Genomic DNA, 15,331 nt, shown 5'->3' with positions numbered 1-15,331 from the left:
TCCAAGCTGATACTGAGCATCAATTAACTGCCCAGCTGCCACAAACAGACTGTGACAGAAACTACAAGTTCAGCTTAAAATTAAATAAACTAAATGTTTGAAACAGATCAACTCTGAGATCTTTTAATATTCTGTCACTCATTAACTTTACTGTTTTTAGTAATTTTGTAAAAACAGTACTCCCTAAAACTGGACTCAGTGCCACTTACTTGATTTAGGGTTCAGGGAGAGAATTAGGGATGAGCACATCCCACGAAACAATAATAACATTTTTTAAATGCAGAGCTTAGGGATGAGAAAAGAAAGTGCCAGAAATACTCAGCAGGTCTGGCAGCATCTGTGTCGAGAGAAACAGAGTTAATCTTTCAGGTCAGTGACCCTTCATCAGAAGTGTCAAACGTTGTAATTGTAACAGTCTGTCATTTAATCTCCCCTCTCCGCCCCATTACAGTCCTTCCTTCTTGTTCTTCTTCCCCTTCCCCTCTTCCACGTGCTCAAAGTCCTCGACATTTCTAACTTTTGCCACTCTGATGAAGGGTCACAGACCTGAAAAGTTAACTCTGTTTCTCTCTCCACAGATGCTGCCAGACCTCTTGAGTGTTTACAACACTTTCTGTTCCCATTTCATTGTTCCAGCATCTGCAGTATTATGCTTTTATTTTACTTTTTATTTCACTAACACTTCTCTTCCAGGAGTGCCAACGTTGACGAAGTTCTGCTCTTCTCTTCCAGAGCTTAGGGCCTCGGCAGCTGAAGGTATGGCCAGCAATGGTAGAATAATTAACTCTGGGTTGCTCAAGAGGCCAGAATTAGATGGGTGCAGATACCTCGGAGGATTGTAGGGCTGGAGGAGATTACAGAGATAGGAAGGGGTGATGCACTGAGGGCTTTGCCAAGAAGGCTGAGAGTTTAAAAATTGATGGGTTGCTGACCAGGAGCCATAGTAAGTCAGTTAGTACAGGAAGTGATGGGAGAACAGGACTTCATGCGAGTTAGGACATGGGAAGCAGTGTTTTGGATCATTTCAAGCTTTTGGAGGTTAGAATGTGGGAGACCAGCAAGGAGTGTGTTGGAATTGTCAAGTCTACAGGAAACAAAGGCAAGTGTGAATGTTTCAGCAGCAGAAGAGCTGAGACAGAGGCAACGTTGGGTGATGATACACAGGTGGAAATATGTGGTTTTAGAGAGAGCGTGAATATTTTGTAGGAAGCTCATCGCAGGGTCAACTATGACACCAGGTTGTGAACAGTTTGGTTTAATCTCAGACAGTTGCCAAGGAGAGGGAGGGAGTCTGCAGCTAGGAGACGTTTGATGTGGGGTTTGAAAACACATGCCTTCAGTCTTCCTAATATTTAATTGGCATGGTTGATGTGTGAGGTGATACATTGTGGGAAGATTGTATTTATATTATGCCTTCATGGGATGTGGGTGTCGTTGTATATGACAGAATTTATTTTCAATCCCCGATCGCCCTTGAGAAAGTGATAGTGAGCTGCATGCGGAGGTATGAGGAAAGAAATGGCAAGTGAATTGCACGACCTTAAATATGGCGTGAAAAGCAGAGATACCTGGGGTGTTTCTGCAAAATATTTGAGCTGGCTGGACAGCATAACAGACAGTCAACAAAGCAAATAAATTCCTAGGTTTTATTAATAGAGACACAGAGTACACAAGTCATGATGTTATGTTAAACCTATAGAAAAGACTAGCTCGGCTCCACCTGGAGTACTGTGTCCAATACTGGGAACCACACTTTAGGAAGAAACGTGAAACTTTTGGTGAGTGGGCAGAAGATTTTTACTGGAACCTTTCCAGGGATGAGGGATTACAGTTATGTAGCTGGGATTGTTCCCCTCAGAGCAGGGAAATTTAAAAGGAGATCTGATAGAGATGTTTAACATAGGTTTAGATAAATTAAGTAAAGTGGAGCTCTTTCCATTGTGTGAGGGGCCGTTAACACAGGACACAGATTTACGGTGATTGGAAAAAAAAGAAGCGGAGATGACATGATGATTTTTTTTCATCTGCAATGGCTATTTTGGACTTGAAATGCATTGTCTGCTAGGCTGAACGATGGATATTCGATATCAGATTCCAAAATGGAATGGTATAAATATTTTAAGGAGATAAATGTAAGGATCTGGGAAAGAGCCAGGGTGTGGAACGAACTGGAACCTCTTCAAAAGGGCCAGCATCGACTTGATGGGCCAAATGACCTCCTTCAGTGCAATCATATTCTATGATTCTGTGTGTACTTTCCTACCCATTCAACGGGCGTTTGGTAAAGTACGACATAACAGACGTGTTACCAAATTAGAAACACACGGGATTAAATTGTCAGCCGTGGCTCAATTTGTAGCTCTCTCCCCTTTCTATCACAAGCTTCTAGGACCAAGTGTCTTTGCAGGACTTGATCACAAGAATCAAGGCTGACACTCAAGTGCAGAACTGAGGGAGTGTTGCACTTTCAGAGCTGCCGTTTTTCGAATGAAACTTTAAACCAAGGCCCCGTATCCCCTCCCAGGTGGATGTAAAAATCCCATGGGATTATTTAGAAGAAGAGCAGGGGTATTATCCCCAGTGCCCTGGTCAACATTTACCCTTTAGTCAACATATAAAAAAAAACAGATCTGATCATTATCACATTGCAACTTGTGAGAACGTTTTGAGCAGAAATTGGCTGTCCTGTTTTCTGCATTACAAGAGTGACTAGGATTTTAAAAGTACTCATTGGTTGGACATCTTTTTGGGACAAGCAGTGGTCATGAAAGGCGCTACATAATTGAGGTATTTTGTTTTATTTTCAATGCCAGCGTGCAGGAAATTAGTTAAGTGAGAGAAAGCAGAGAGTCGTGGAGAATTGTTATTGTTCAGTCTGGAGGGAAGTAGACAGTGGTGTTCCCCAGGGCTGCTGTTGAGATCACCGTTGCTGTATGTTGATGCTATGGACTTATGTACAGCGGCCACAATGTCAAGTTTTCAGATGTCAGGACAGTCGAATATGTTAATAAAGAGTGAGAAGGATAATGACAGACTTGAGGAGCTAATAGACTGACGGGTGAAATGGGCAGACGCATGGCAGATGTAATTTAACACAGTGAAGTGTGAAGTGAGACATTTGGGTCGCAAGTATGAGGAGAAACAATATAAACTAATCGGTACCATTATAAAGCGGGTGCAGGATTAGAGAGACCTGCGGTGTAACCACGAAGATCATTTAAGTTGACATGTAGTGTCCTTAGTGTTGGAGCGGGACAGAGTAACAAACTTCAGGAGCAAATGCTAATTTTTATACATCATTGGTCAGGTGACAGCTGGAGAATTGTGTTCAATTCTGATCACCACACTTTGGTAAAGATGTCGAGGACTTAGTGAAGATACAGAGGTGATTATCCAGAATGGTACCAGGATCCTGGAATTCAGTTAGCTAGAGAGATTGGAAAAGCTGGCATTGTTTTGTTTAGAGCAGTGAAGGGTAAGGGGAGATTTAATATATAATTCAAAATCATAAAGGGTTTTGATGGGGCAATTAATGTGAAACTGTTCCCAGTGTCAGGAAGCTCAGTAATAAGAAGACACAAATTGAAGATAATTGGCAAAGAACTATGAGATAAATTAGAAGAATTTTCTTACTTAGCGAGTTGTTGGGATCTGGAATTCACTTCCTGAAACCATGGTGGAAGCAGATTCAATAATATCTTTCAAAAGGGAATTTAACAAACAAATGAAACGAAAGAAAAAGGAATCTGGAGAAAAAGGAGGGGAGTGGAACTAATTAAATAGTTCTTTCAAAGAGACAGCACTGACACAATGGACTGATTAGTCTTGTCCTGTACTGAATCAATCTCTGATTCAATGAGAAGGAAGACAGAGCGTGAAGAGAGAGAAAGAGCGAGGGGAAGAGAGAGAGAGAGAGAGACAGAGACAGAGAGACAGAGAGACAGAGGGAAAGGAAAATACAAAGAGAGAAAAATCGGGTTGGATCGCATTTTGGGCAGACGGGTCATGAACTGCAAGTGCCCGTTCCTGTTGAGGCAAGAGAGACACAAACCTCCTGATGCCTCTTCATTTCCATGAATTCTACGTGCGCCCTGGGCGACCTGCGCTGCTGTCAGTCTGCACGCTAAACAGGGGCCTAACTGTGGGTGAGGCCGGCACGTGTTTCAGCCAGAATTCAGCTCTTAAATGCAGTCTGTCCCTCTTAAAGGAAATCCACACTGAATCACAAGAGGCTGCTGCTGCTGACTGTGAATGCTGCAATTGGACACAAGGCAAATGGAATACCAGGGCAGCGAGAGGGATCTGCGGTTCACTGATGTGGTGCTGGAGCCCTTAGTCATGGAGGATGACAGGAGAAGAGAGGCCATGTTGCTGTGGGCTGGGGCAGAGACCCTCAAGGAACACCCTCCGAAGGGAATGGGAGCTGGCGGCCAGGGAGGTCATTGCAAGAACTCTGGCCCCGAGGACCTTGCAGCAGTGCCAGAAGAAGTTTAATGAGCTCATACGGGTGGTCAATGTCAGCGAATGCGTCTCCACATGGCATCTCCTAACCCCAACAACAACATCTCACACTGCTCAATGTACCACACACCCATCACTCACCCATCAGCAGTCCCTAACACTAAGGACTCACACCCAGCATTCACTTACTCCACCTTACCCTCACACCTTCCACTGATATCAGCCTCACATCCACCTCTCACTGCCTCCACATACCTCCAGCTATTCAGCTATGGAAGGCACATCACCCAAACACAGTGCAACACAATCACTGAAATTCTGCCCTCTCTCTTTCAGGACAATGTGGCCCATAATCACAGTACGCAGCAGTTAACTGGCGGGGGTCAGGCCTACCTTCATCCGCTTTGCCCGAGGAAGGAGATGGTTCTCCACAACCTGAGATGGGCTGTGGCAGAGCCCGTAGTATCCGGCATCACCGAGAACATTCAGGACGATGCTATGTTCCTGCCTTATGTCCCTTCTTAACTCACACCTCCTCCTCATCCTGCTATCTGGGATGATGTATAAGCTGCAGATGGTGGGATCATTTACTCCTGCTTTCCATCCCACCCGCAATTCCTCAGCCCAACCCTCTCCTTCTGATCTTATACATTCTAATGATAACCCAAAACTGCCAGCTCCACGGTCATAGCAGCTCCAGGAGACAGAGGGAGAACAGCAGCACAGCACTGATGGTGAAGCCCCATCACTTGGTCTTATAATCGTAGCCACGAGATCAAATACTTACAATGCGTGTACCTGACAGGCTGGTATAGAATCGGAATCTGCAGCTGGTGAGTCACAGGATCATAGGATGGTAACAGAACCGATGGGGGTCATTTACCTCGCTACGACCATGCTGGATCTCTGCAAAAGAAACTCAGTTCAACCCACTCCCCCCGTCACTTTCCCACAGACCTGCATTTATTTATCTTCAGATAATTATCCAATCCCCTGCTTAAAATAAGCTTTCCCTCATGTCACCTTTAGTTCTTTCACCAGTCACCTGAAATCAGTCTCCTCCGGTCTTGATCCATCTGCCAATGGAAACAATTTCTCCCTATCTACCTGTCTTGCCCCCTCAGAATTTTAATGACATCTATCACATCTCCTCTTCACCTTCTCATATCCAAGGAGAACAGCTCCAGCTTCTCCAATCTATCAACATAACCGAATTCCTCATCTCTGGCACCAGTTTATTAAATCCTTGTGGCACGCTCTCTAATGCCTTCACAACCTTCCTGAACTGTGGTGCCCAGGACTGGACACAATGCTCCAGTTGAGATGGAGGTAGTGTTTTATAAAGGTTCATCATAACTTTCTTGTTTTTGAATTCGATGTCTCTGTTTATAAAACCCAGGATTCCACATGCCTTACTAACTGCTTTCCTAAGCTGTCCTGTCCCCTGCAATGATAGGATTACAAATACCCCCAGGTCTCTCTGCTCTTGCATACCCTTTCGAATTGTACCTTTTATTTTCAATTGCCTCTTGCGGTCTTCCAACCAAACTGAATTACTTCACACGTCATCACATTAAATGTCATCTGTCAACGTGTCCGCCCATTCCACCAGCTTGTCTTTGTCCTCTGCACTTTATCACTATCCTCCTCTCTGTTCACAAATATGCCAAGTTTTGTGTCGTCTGGAAATTTTGGAATAGTGCCCTGGAGACGAAAGTACAGGCCATCAATATAGATCAGGAAAAGCAGTGGCCCGATCACCGTCCCCTGGGGAACCCCACTGTCTTGCTCCCTCCAGCCAAAGAAATAACTGTTTACCACTGCTCGCTGTTTCTTGTTACTCAGCCAATTTCGTATCCATGCTGCTACTGTCCCTTTCATTACATGAGCTGTAATTTTACTAACAGATCTGTTATGTGACACTTAATTAAATTGCTTTTGGATGTTGATGGAGACAACATGAACAGAATTACCCTCATCAAAGCTCTCTGTTCCCAGATCGTAAAACTCAGTCAAGTTACTTAAATGTGATTTCCCTTTAACAAATCCATTCTGGATTTCCTTCATGAATCCATATTTGTCCAAGTGACTGTGAATTTTATGCTGGTATTCCTGGAGTTTTGGATATGAGCGAGCTGCAGCCACGACAGGCGGAAATGGGTACTTCATGTATCAGTTCACCGGAGGGCGAGGTCACAAACGAGTTATGATACACAGGACTGAGATGAGAACGTTGCTGGAGCACCATATAGGAGAATGCTGATGGACATGTACACTGAGATACTTTGTCCATTGACAGGCCTGCCAGACAGTCTGTTGTCACTGTCAAGCAACATGGAGGAGTCCGGCTCCAACATGGCACAGGGCATTTCAGAGCTTGAAGCCCATTCTTCCCCCTGTGCAAGTGGCCACTAATTTCATGACAGCACCAGTCGACCCAGTCTGCTAACCATTGTCTTACCTTGCACTGCAGCACAGGCGGCAGACACACAGTGTCTCAGTGCTGCAGTGGAAGCTCAGATTATGGTCATGAGATCCAAGCTTGCTGCCGTGCAGAATGAGACTGCTGCCATCCTGGCTGTGGATCTCAGTGCTCAAAGGATCTTTCAGGCTCTCACAGCTGTCGATCAAACTGTGATCCACTCGATTACCAGGATTACTGAGGTATCTGCCCGTGGGAGTGGCAGTGTATCCGTGGAGCACGAACTTGCTGTCCTCTCTCAGGATGATAGTATTTGTACTCCCATCACTGCCTCTCCACCAGTGTCCTTTCTGTTACCCATCAGCAGCCCAGGCTGCTGCTGCCTATGTAGAGGGGGAGCAGTCCGAATCCGAGTCCTTAAGGCACAGAGCGGCTCGAAGGCGTACTGCAAAGGCATCTACAATCTCTTCCAATGGAAGTCAGCAGCCTTCCACCAGCCATGCTGCAGCCACTGGGGAAGCACTTTGTAGGAGCACTCGAAAAGTCAAGAGAACTCACAAGACAGACACTAAGGGACTACACGAGGGTGAATAGTTCATTTTTTAAATGTAACTTGATGTGTTGTTAGGTAAGGATGTTCATGAAAAAGCATTTGCTGGTGTTTTTTTATTGCAGGATAGTGACCAAGGGGATGTTGTGATGTGACATCCCAGATGGGTGTAATGGTGGAGAATGCGGGATCCATGCTGTAAAATGAAGTTGTCTTATGGGAACCAATATCTCAAAACTCTCCAACAGCCTGTCCAGGTTGAAGGCGTCCAGGTAATATCCTCCCTGTTTCCTCCTCATCATCATCCTGAGGTGGCCTCCGGATTCTGGTGGTAATGCTTGGGTCTTCTTGATGGTGATGATATGACGGGTGCAGCAGAACACCATGAACTTGGCCATCTGCTTCAGTGTGTACTGGAGGGCTGCCCCGGAGTGGTTCAGACATCAGAAGCATTGCTTCATCACACCGATGGTCTGTTCCACGATGTTCCTAGTGACGCCATTGCTCACTTTATACACGGGTAAACTGCATGCAGTTAGTTGGCGGTGGGAGACGGTTTGGGGATGTAGAAACATGAGCTGTGTCTAGGGGAATATCCTTTGCCTCTGAGTAGTCACATTTTGGTTCTGCATGGAGGCTCTAAGTGTTAGGACCGGCTAACTGCTTCAGAATGAAGGTATCGTGCCTGCTGCCAGGATTGTGGACATTCACCAACATGATGTACTGGGCATGTTCGCACATCAACTGGACATTAATGGAATCAGAGTTGTTTCAGTTCCTGTACCTCTCCCGTTGGCATAGCGCCCCGCAGAGCCACCCACACCATCAGGAATCCGGCTATCCTGCCAAAGCCACGGCATCTCTCATCCTGCTTCTCCCCACTGAGGGAGAACATGTTGACATAGAGGGCCACCCTCACCTCCCAGAATTATCAATAGACAACACACAGGTCTGGTAACTACAGGTAAGTTAGTTTAACATCTGTGGTGGGTAGGTTTTTTAAAAACTATAATCAAGGGGGGAAATCAAAACACACTTGCAGAGATCTGCGTAAATTAAAGATTGTTAGCACGGAATTTTACAAGTCAGATCATGCTTCACTAAACCTTTTTTGATGAAGTAACAGAGAAGGTTTATGAAGGAAAGTGGTGGATTTTGTCTACATGGATTGTAAGAAAGCGTTTGATGAAGTACCATACAAAAGGAGGCACAGTGGCGCAGTGGTTAGCACCGCAGCCTCACAGCTCCAGCGACCCGGGTTCAATTCTGGGTCCTGCCTGTGTGGAGTTTGCAAGTTCTCCCTGTGTCTGCGTGGGTTTCCTCCCACATGCCAAAGACTTGCAGGTTGATAGGTAAATTGGCCATTATAAAAATTGCCCCTCGTATAGATAGGTGGGAGGGAAATATAGGGACAGCTGGGGATGTGGTAGGAATATGGAATTAGAGTAGGATTAGTATAAATGGGTGGTTGATGGTCGGCACAGACTCGGTGGGCCGAAGGGCCTGTTTCAGTGCTGTATCTCTAAACTAAACTAAAAGGTTAGTTAGAAAAAGTGACGCTCATGGAATAGCATCAAATGGGATCAAATATTGTCTAAAGGACAGAAAAGAGCGAATTGTGGTAAACAGTTCGAACATAGAACATAGAACATAGAACAGTACAGCACAGTGCAGGCCCTTCATCCCACGATGTTGTGCCGAAACTTTAACCTACTCTAAGATCAAACTCACTACCTACCCTTCATTCTACTATCATCCATGTACTTATCCAAGAGTCGCTTAAATGTCCCTAATGTATCTGCTTCTACTACCACCGCTGGCAGCGCATTCCACGCACCCATCACACTCTGTGTAAAGAACCTACCTCTGACATCTCCCCGAAACCTTCCTCCAATCACCTTAAATGTATGCCCCCTGGTGATAGCCCTTTCCACCCTGGGAAAAAGTCTCTGGCTATCCACTCTATCTATGCCTCTCATCATCTTGTACCCCTCTATCAAGTCACCTCTCATCCTTCTTCGCTCCAATGAGAAAAGCCATACCTCCCTCACTCTTTCTTCGTCGGACATGCACTCCAGTACAGGCAGCATCCTGGTAAATCTCCTCTGCACCCTCTCAGTTTTTCAGACTGGAGGATGATGTTCCACAAGGGTGAGTGCTGGGACCACTTCTTTTTCTTTCTTTTTTTTTGCTATATGTAAATGACTTGGATCTTGAAATACAGAGTAGAATTTAAAAATGTTCTGATGATACCAATCTTGGAGGAGTGGTAAACAGTGAGGATGATGCAAACTGCCAGCAACAGGGTATAGATAGGCTAGCAGAATGGAAGGAAAAATGGCAGCGGAATTTAATAGAAGAATATGAGGTCATGCCTTCTGGCACAAGGGAGAGGAAGGCAATATAGACTTAATGATACAGTTCTAAAGATTGTGCAGGAACAGAGGGACCTGGGACTCCATTTGCATTGATCTCTGAAGGCGGCAGAACATATTACGAGAGTGTTTGGCAAAGCATATCAGATCTTTGGCTTCATCATTACAGGCAAAGAGTATAAAAGCAGGGAGGTTATGCTGAAACTCTATAAAGATTTGGTCAGGACCCCTGGAGGACTCTGTCCAGTTCTGGTCACCACACTTTCGGAAGTATGTGAACGCCCTTGTGAGGGTTTAGAGGAGATTTACCAGAATGGATCCAGGGTTGGGGGAGAGGTTTAGTTACAAGGTTAGTTTGTCCACTCCTGCACTGCTCTCCCTGGAGTAAAGGAGATTGAGAAAGATTTAACAGAGGTATACAAGATTATGATAGTCTTCGATAAGAAAAACAAAGAAAAACTGCTCCCATTAACTGATGAAACACGGACTAGGGGACACAGATTGAAGATTTGGGGTAAGTGATGCAGGGGGAATATGAGGAAGAACATTGGTTTATGCAGTGGACGGTAATGACTTGGAACTCACTGCCCAGGAGAGTGGTGCAAGCCGAGACAATCAATGATTTATGAATGAATCCGGAGGGGCACCTGAATGAAATAAACATGCAGGGCTACGTGGATTGAGCGGGGCAGTGGAACTGACTCAATTGCTCCACAGAGAGCTGCCATGGAGTGGCCAAATGGCCTCCTTCTGTGTCGTACATGACTATATGACTCCATCAATTTCTACATCTCGATGTTGTATACAGCACACGCACTGCCTGGAAAGATCCAAATGCATAGAATTCAATGAAACTGTGATCTTAATGGAGACTGGCAGTTCAGTCCTCACCCTGGTGTGAGGCTCCAGGTCCTTTTGCAGAAGGTGACACATCCTTATTGAATCAGCGTCGCCTCACACACTGCTCCTGGGTTAGGTGTAGGTAGGAAAAGTGCTCTGGAAAATCCCGGCGTGGGTAGGGCAGATCCCCTTCTTCTTCCCTCTTTACAGAGCTGCCCCGCTCTGCAGCCTCTGCCACATTTGTTCGTCTTGTTACAGACCCAAAGACACTGTAACTATAGTCACCAGACCTCGTACAGGGTTTGGTCACCAAATCATCTGTCCTCCCTGAATGTCTGCAGCAGCTCACAACACAACCTCCAGAAAACCATCCACAACACCTCCACTAACGTTACAATAGCAGCAGAAGGTCAAAAGTCCCTCACCTGTAAGTTGGGTGCCTGGTCCTTTTAAATAACACGAGAAGGCGGCCCTCGTGCTGCTGAATGCATGACCAGATGAGAGTTACTAACACAGGTGGTCAGTGGACATGCACAGTGCAAGTTTCAAAGACGTGCGTCAAAGCTTCTGGAATAGCTCATTGACATCAATTCAAACCCCTCTCCTCAACTACCGGGACACGCACAGTACGCCCACAGCTATGTTCCTGACCTGCATGGGGCACTGTGCAGGCCACACGAGAAGAGGCCAGCTGTTCCGTTCACATCATTTTATAGATCCAAGATTCTGTAACACTGGCACCAGTGGCGCCACGGGGTAAACATCACAGCCGGGGGAGATAGAGAGGGAAAGAAACTCACTTTACAAAGGGAATTGGCAAAAGACTCACAGGCATAACTTCTGCAGGAATATGGAAATGAGCAGGGGAATGGGACTAATTGGGTGGGGTGAGTCAATGGAGGAATTCAAACACAAGAATGAGAATATTAAAATTAAGGTGCTGGCAAACCAGTGAGCCAATGTAGATCAGTGAGCTGGGAGGAAATGGGAGATCGGGAATTGCTGTGAATTAAGTTACAGACAGCAGAGTTCTGGAAGGGCTGTGGTTTATGGAGCTTTATAACTGGGAGAATGACCAGGATAGAATTGGAATAGTCAAATTTGGGTTTAAACAAAGGCACGGATGAGGGTTTATGAAGCAGATGGGCTGAGGCAGAGGTGGAGACAGATGATATTACAGAGGTGGCAGTCGGCAGGGTTGGTGACAGAGAGAATATGGAGATGAAATCAGCTCAGAGATAAATAAAATACAGAGGCTGTAAACAGTCCGGTTCAGCCTCAGACATTGGTCAGTAAGGGTATGGCAGTTCATGGATAGGGGTGGGATTTTTTGATGAAGATCAATTACACTGTGTACAGTCTTACCAAAATTTAAATTACAAGAACAGTATTTCAGTGAGACAGGGTTTACAGATCTCCTCGCTGGAAATAGAGAATTAGCAGAGGCAGCAACAACAGTAAAGCTCAATAACTATAATACAGTTAGGAATGATTTATAGAGCAAACAGCTGGAAATATAGGTTTACCAGGAATAACAACAGCAGAAAGGTTAGCAGGTAAATTAAAGAAGCAGTAATGCAGTTAAACATGGTTAATAAAATGTATAGCGAGACTTACCAGGGACACCAACAATAGCAAGGATGGGATAATAAATGCATTGCATAATCAACAGTGTGTGATAGATCCCAACTGTTATCACCTGTGAACCATACTTATGAAGTATGTAAAGAGACCATGATAAGCTCTTGCCCATTGTTGTAACATTCCAGTCTAATGTTCTCAGATTCTGATCCATTGTTGTAACATTCCAATCAATTATTCTCAGATTTTGACCCATTGTTGTAACATTCCAATCTATTGCTCTCGGATTCTGATCTACACTTTCCCTCTCTCTGGAGCCACTGCTCCCAGTTGGTGCTGAGGCTGATGCTCTCACTGACACTATGGGATAACACATGTAAAGGAGCCCCTTATTAATAGAAGAGGGAAACCCTTCAGTGACACAATTAGTGTCCGAGGAGATTGGCATTAATTACAGTGACTGAACAAACAGGTTCAGTTAACCACTTTCAATCCAACACCTTTTGTACCACAATAAAGAGGAATATTTATCCCTTATATATGTATAAGGGTTGCTGAGAGAAGGGCTGGTGAAAATAGCAGAGGCACAAGCCAGAATTTTCCAATCCTTCTTGGATATGGGAGTGATTACAGAGGACTGGAGGGTTACAAATGTAATACCCTGTCGAAAAAAAGCAGAGATTGGATAAACCCTGCATTTACTGAACAATCTAACATTGCTGGTGGGGATGCTTCTAGAAGTTACTACTAGGAGAAAAGTTATCATTGCTGGAAAAGAAACATGGGATGACATTTGGCAAGCAGCATGGATATTCGAATGCCAAATCATATCTGGCAAATTTCAACGGCAACTTATTTTATATAGCACCTGTAATGTAATTAAATATTCCAAGTCTCTTCACAGAGGCATTATAAAACAAAATATGTAGCCGATCCATATAAGGAGACATTAGCGCAGATGACCAAAAGCTTGGTGGAAGAGGTATATTTGATGTAGTGTCTTAAAGGAGCAAACAGAGGTAGAGAGGTGCAAAATTGATGCGAGGCTATTGCAGAGCTCAAGGCAGAGGCTGCTGAAGGCATGGTCATCAATCGTCGAGCAATAATAATTGGGGATGCTAAGGAGACCAGAATTGGAGGAATTAAGATAGTTTGGAGGGTTATAGGCCTTAAGGGGTTTGCAGAGATAGGGAGGAGCCAGGCACAGAGGGATTTTCAAATAAGAACGAGCAGTTTAAAATCTAGATGTCTCTTAACTGGGAGACAATGTGTACAAGAGATGCTTAGTGAATGGCATTTAGTGCATGTTCGGACACTGGCAGCAGAGATTTAGATTACCTAAAGTTTACAGAGGGCAGAAAGTGGGACGCGAACCAGGAAAGCGTTGGAATAACCAAGTCTAAAGGTAACGAAGGTATGGATGAGAGTTTCAGCACCAGAAGAGCTGAGACAGGGGCGGAGTCGTGTGATGTTATGGAAGTGGAAACGTATCGTCTCGGTGATGGTGCAGATACCTGGTTGAAAGCTCATCTCGGAATCTGATGTGACACAAAAGTTACAAATATTCTGGTTCAGCCTTGGACTTTTGCCAAGCAGAGGGATGGAATCAATGGTGAGAGCGCACAGATTGTAACAGAGACAAAAGACAATGGTTTCAGTCTTTCCAATATTTTACAGGAGGAAATGCCTGCAAATCCAGTAATGGATGTTGGATAATACACCAGATATTTTAGGGACAGTGGAGGGGTCGAGGGTGAGGTCGAACTCTGTGTCAGCAGTATATATGTGAAAAGTTATATTGTGCTCTCGGATGATGACACCAAGGGCAGCATGTAGATGAGCAATAGGGGTGATGGATAGATCCGTCCGGAAAACCAGAGCAGGAAGAGAAGTCATTGCAAGTGATTCTCTGTATATAATTAAATAGATAAGACATACTCCACAGATTTATTTCAGCCTTCGCTTATCCGACACTTTAACAAATTGCTTTTTTTTCCTGTTAAGGAATGCAACCCCATCGCTGCTTCTAATCTCACCGGTTGTAATGTATTCACAATAGCACACAATGTTCCCTCTCTGACGCTGAAAGATATGTACTTAACAAAGGATTCAGTTTAATCCCTTTACACCCCCACCTCAATGAATTTCACGCTCGGCATTACGTTGAGCTTTTCTTTTATCGTCTCCGGGCTCATTTCTTTGACCAGGAGCTCTCTCCCCGATCAGTAGACCCATTCACCCACCTCCAGCATTCTCCCTCCACCTGGACCCCGCCCTCAGGTCTCAGAGCTGCTCTTGATAATTTCATTCCCAACTTTCAGCGCCTTAATTTCCCCTCTCACTCAGTCTAAGACCTGAATTTGCAGCACTCCATTCACTCAGGTCTAACCCCAATAATGTAATCAAACCCGCAGCCAAGGGTATTGCTATTGCTGTCGCTGACGTCATCTCCTCTGCAAATCTTCCCTCTACAGCTTCCAACCTCATTGTCCCACAACCCCGAACAGTCTGCTTCTACCTCCTTCCTAAAATCCACAAACAGGACTGTTCCGACAGACCCATCGTTTCATCCTGTTCATGCCCCACTGAATTTATTTTTCCTACCTTGAATCTATTTTTCTCCCCCTTTTTCAGTCTCTTCCCACTTACATCCCCGACTCTTCTGATGCCATACGCCATTTCAACAATTTCCACTGTTCTGACCCTCTTCACGATGGACGTCCAATCTCTCTACACCTCCATCCCCCACCAGGACGGTTTGAGGGCTGTCCACGTCTTCCTTAAACAGAGACCGAAACTATTCCCCATTTTCCATCACCCTCCTCCGCCTGGCTGAACCTGTTCTCACATTGAACAACTTCTCCTTCATTTCCTCCCAATAAAAAGGTGTTACTATGTGTACCCGCATGGATCCTGGTTATGTCTGTCTTACTGTCACATATTTTGAATATTTCTTGTCCCAGTCATATTCAGACAACCTCTCCGAGCTCTTCTTCTGGCATATTGAGACATACATTGACCCTCTTTCTGCTCCCGCCCCTTACTGGAAAAAATCAACCTCGCTTCCAATTCCCCCGATCTGTCACCTTCACATGGTCCATC

Source organism: Heterodontus francisci, unplaced genomic scaffold (assembly GCF_036365525.1).
Source record: "Heterodontus francisci isolate sHetFra1 unplaced genomic scaffold, sHetFra1.hap1 HAP1_SCAFFOLD_49_1, whole genome shotgun sequence".
NCBI lineage: Eukaryota > Metazoa > Chordata > Chondrichthyes > Heterodontiformes > Heterodontidae > Heterodontus > Heterodontus francisci.
Note: the sequence above shows the minus strand (reverse complement) of the source record.